The sequence below is a fragment of the Actinia tenebrosa genome, unplaced genomic scaffold (assembly GCF_029948245.1).
Source record: "Actinia tenebrosa isolate PJP-AT-01 unplaced genomic scaffold, QUT_ActTen_1.0 PGA_scaffold3__52_contigs__length_22856419, whole genome shotgun sequence".
NCBI lineage: Eukaryota > Metazoa > Cnidaria > Anthozoa > Actiniaria > Actiniidae > Actinia > Actinia tenebrosa.
The window spans coordinates 7953813-7958748 of NW_028292580.1; the positions used below are offsets into that span (position 1 = coordinate 7953813).

General features: G+C 36.1%; 1 pseudogene across 1 annotated transcript; it reads right to left on the bottom strand.

The window, feature by feature from the left end:
• Nucleotides 1-303: 303 nt before the first annotated feature.
• LOC148908405 (uncharacterized) lies at nt 304-4652 on the bottom strand (annotated as a pseudogene). Its single transcript, XR_016120625.1, has 3 exons — nt 3602-4652; nt 1530-2297; nt 304-1060 (listed from the first exon to the last, which is right to left on the bottom strand). The product of XR_016120625.1 is annotated as an uncharacterized LOC148908405 (transcript).
• Between the last annotated feature and the right edge of the window lie 284 nt (nt 4653-4936).

A 4936-nucleotide genomic window follows, 5' to 3' on the forward strand; every position in this document is an offset into this window, starting at 1 on the left:
ATACTATACTCGAATATCTAACTATAAACATCATCTTTATACAAACTACACAAGCTAGAGTGAAATCAGAAACCTTGAAATAAGGTTTACTGACAGTAAGACAAATTCAAAGAAAACAATAGAATTATAATATCTATTTCCCAGGTCAGTGACTCCACTCTCTCTTTCTCTGTCTATCTATGTTTAATATATATATAAACATCAGTTTTATGTAAATGTATTCTCATCATATGTAAATACAGATCATGGATTAGGTAAAGCAACAATAAATTTTATGTTGGTTTTTAGTGAATACCTGTTATAATTTATAACATTGTGGATTTTGGCAAGGGAATAATGACATTGACCTTTTCTTTTTGTCTACTTGATGCCAAGATTACAGTCTTAACTGCAACACAACTTTCCTGAATTCTAGCTACTGGCATAAAGTTAGCATATGGAGGGGCAGAATACTCAAAGTCAGTAGACCAGACTTGAAGTGGAGATGAGTACCTAGCTGTGCACAACGGGTGCTTAACAAACCAATCTACTTTTGCCAAAACATGAGTTATTCTTTCGGACTTGCCATTTTCTTTACCTAAAACAATGTCATGCGAAAGAAATTCCCTAATTACGGCTGGTCTTTTGCCACCATCAAACCAAACTGCAAAAACCGTAGAGGCCTGTTGGTTATCAGTTGGATGGGATTTATAATGACAACCAGAAAGAAGAAGATGTTTAAATTTCTGACAAAAACTCGACACATGAAGAATTCTATGATTAGGATAAACATATTCATACATGTGCCTTAATTTTGTAACGTATAGAGCATTGACAGCAGTTTTACAAATTGGGGGCAGGGGAAATTCAGCCTCACTCTTTGAGAAGTTAATTTCTTGGGGGTTTCCATCCACTGATGCTGCAGTGGCTGTAAAAAGCTTAGGATCTACAGTTGTTTGTAAAAGTGTTCCTCTTTGCTTGACTGCATCATCAATGAGTTCTTTGATATCCTGCATCTCATCTGGAAATTCAGAGTTGATCAGCTCCTGCTCTCTTAAAAACTTGCGCATCATCTGAACACCTAAACACACAAAAAAATTTTTTTTTCAATAACAGTGTTGTATCACTTTCCATAGGTGGGATCGGGGGGGGGGGGTTGAGGGGCATGGGGACATGGGAACTGTATGTTCATATCAAGATGTACTGTATAAATTAAATAGTAATATTACAAGATATCACCTACATGTAGAGACCTTACTTTCGATGTCCTTTACATCGTTTGAAATAATAATGGTTTGGAGACTGGCTAATCACCCTTCCATGCAGAATAGGTGAATTGCAGAGGACACATCTCATGGAGGCCAACTCATGACTGACCATGAAACACAGCTCAGATCAAGTAAGGGTTGACTTTTGTAGAGGAAGGAAAACCAGAGAACCCAGACAACATTACCCCCTATGGCCAGGTGAGAACTAACAAACTCAATTCACTCATGGTGTTGAGTCCAGTTGTATGTGTTATGGTTATTACATTAGATAATATAACTTACCAATGTTGACATTATTGGTGTGATACTCCCCCAAGATTCCATTGTACCGTTCGAATGAAAAACACCAGAAAGAATATACTGGACCATAATCTACGACACACTCACATAAGTGTCCATGAAGATGCATGTTTGGAGTGCATCTTTCCTTTCCACACAGCTCTTCAAATTGTTTACAAAAAGACATCAATTCTTCATCCGCCTTCTTGCAACCAATTGTAGTTATTACTTTGGAGCATAAGATTTGGCATGCATGGACAAAGTGTGTCCACATACAGTACTGTTCATTGGGAATTAAACCCTTTAATGCATACAAAGAGTACAAACAAACCCAGTTCTTCCACTGATCTGCTGTGAATCCAGTAAAGCCATTCAATATTTTTCCAGGTATTCTACCAATTTCTGTTGGAACCTTGACACTGTTAACACGAGTTTGAGTTCTCTGAAAAGATGCATTACTGAGAAAACCCATATCTAACCAAGTGTTAAGCACATGCTTAGCAGTTCCAAGTAAAAGATTGTGCATGGGGTCAATAATAACAAATCGCACGGCATCATAATATGGCAGTTGGAATAAGGCAGAATATCTTGCTCCAGTACCTGATGAGATACTTTTTGCATCAGTTGGTGTTTTAGCATGCATCTCTCTTTCTGCATCTGCCTTGTGTTGATCACTTGTGCGAGGTATCCAGTTGTCTCTGTCAAAGCCTGAATAATCTGTTTTATCTCCAAACCTTTGTCTTGTAAATTCTTTGAAGCATTTATTGCATCCTGCAAATGAAATAATTTAACACCATAATACTATAGCAAAATCATACACATAAGAACCTGATTGTTTCAAGTTGGCCTAAAGAGGTTTTTTACATAAACATTGGCAATTCCTGGGAAATCAGGCTAAATAGGTTCTTTATTTTTAAGGGGGAAAAAGCACTTGTTGTTGAGAGAATATTGGTGCAGTCTATTGGTCTATAAAATGTGTGCATATAGTTTTGTGTAAATTCTTGAAAATAAAAATACAATAAATTGTGAATTCTTAAAGTGCACATGAACCCTTCGACAATACTTTCAGTACTGATTCTGCATAAAGTAAATAGTTGATTGGTAAAATATTTCTTGATTTGAGTGATGCGTCTTTAAGTTATGAAGGTTTATACTTCCAATGTGTTAATGATGATGACGTCAGGTAAGGTATTTGAGTGTTTTTGTTGTAACTAGTAATACTAAATGCTGGCCATTTTGAAAATAAAAATTGTAAATAGCTTTCATGTAAACCATGAGTAAAATAATGATGCTTTTTAAATACTGTTTCTATGAACCAGTTCGATTTTGTATATTTGATTAAGCCTTAATAGACGTCACACTCATTAGCATATTGGAAGTATAAACCTTCATAACTTAGAAACGCATCACTCAAATCAAGAAATATTTTACCATTCAACTATTTACTTCGTGTAGAATCAGTACTGAAAGTATTGTCGAAGGGTTCATGTGCACTTTAAGACTTCAATCTTGAAGTGTTGTAATTAAATGAATTTGACAATGGCAAGAAGCTGTTTAAAATCATAGCCCTAAAAACATTTTTATAAAAATAGGCAGGCAATGACTGCATGTCTACTGCTGCTACTAAATGCCCTTAAAAAAGAACCTCTACCAATTTACAAAATTATTGCCTTTCCTATTTGAATTATATCAAGGCTTTAACCCTTTCACTGCTTTTCATCAGTGACATTCTGTGTTACTAGAATGTATCTAGGATTTGTACTTTAAACTAGGATAGTGATGTGTGTGCACACGCAGTTGGTTGATTTTGATTAGTTGATAAGCTAGTCACATAGTTTGGCTTGTGTTTTGTTATTAAGAGAGTGCTCAAATCTTATTTGACAGTGACATTTTTAGCCCCTTTTGGCCACTCAAGAAAAAAATGTTACATTCCTGGCAGGCCACTTTTGGCCTTTTTAGTAGTGAAACTTATTAAAGATCGGATATAAGATGATGTCAAAACATGAAAATATAAAACATACAGATAGCAAAAGCAGAAAACAAAATCAAATATACTAGTGTTGATTGATATTTACCTCGCTTAGCTTCGTGGCCTACAAATCCACCACACTTTCTTGATGCTGGTATATCACATGACAATGCAAGAAGTGCTGCTCTAAACATCTCATGTCCTCCAGCTTTTGTCTTCAATAGGATTCCATCCCACAGATCTATGAGTTCATCAACAAGTGGCTGAAGGAAAGTGTTCACATGTAGTTTTGGTTCTTTTGGTGCTGGAATGATGCCCACAATTATAACATTTTCAGGTTTAAAGCGCTCATCTCTAGGAAGGTTCATGACTACCATGTAAAGCACTCCAACTGAATGGCATCCATGCTTTGTTGGTTGGAACTAGTCGAGATTTAACATGAAGCCAAATGTGTTTGGAACTGAGAGAAATGGTTGACCATCAACATATTGAAAGTCCTTCCAAACTTTGCCTTCAAAGCAATCTCCTAAAACATTATCTTCCAAATAGTCACTACGTATTCTCCATTCTTCACACTTTTCAATAAAATTTGGTTTCTTGATTAGTGCTTCAAGGGAATCTGACAATTTTTTGTAACAGTAGAGTTCCTTGGGATATAAGAAGTTTTTTCCAGATTTAGAGCGCATAGTTTTTGACAGTACAGCACCACATGGACGTCTACGAGATTGATGTGGGTGACGTGGAAATCTTATGTGACTGCATTTTGCTGATACGATTTCTCCTGATAGTTTCCTTTTGATACACTGATCCATTGTATAAAGAGTTTTACATTTTGGGCAGACTCCAGACTTCGCAAACCCATCTTTCTTAATTTTCAGAGACTTGTGAATCTTGTACATTGTTTCAGGGATTGCTTTTGCAAACTCAACAAGTGCATCTGCTTTGATTGCCTTCGATACATATATGATGAACAGCTTAAAAAACTTGAGCAGCAAAATAATTGCTCTATCTGACACCTTAAAAGTCATTTGCCAGAGGAGTAGAAACCAAAGCAGAACAGTTGTTTCTGAATGGGATTCAGGTTCCGGATGTACACTACCAGCATTGTTGTCTGTAATTATGTCTTCTTCTATTTCATCTGAGTACTCAAACTCGCAATCTTCCTCTTCATTGGCCTCAAACCCATCCTATGTAAAAGGGAATGCTCAAATTAAAAACAGTTATATCATGCAATTACAGGCACATACACATAATCAGCTATGGCAATACCACGTTAGTTCTTACAATTTCTCTATTGAGGGATGGGGGTGGGTTATACTGATGTTTTTAAGCTTCTAAAATTGATGGATTATGGAAAATAGAGGGGGGGAAATGACTATACTTAAATCAATAATTTGATCATAAAAAGGAATTGTTAAAAACAGGGGCCACCAAAAGAATG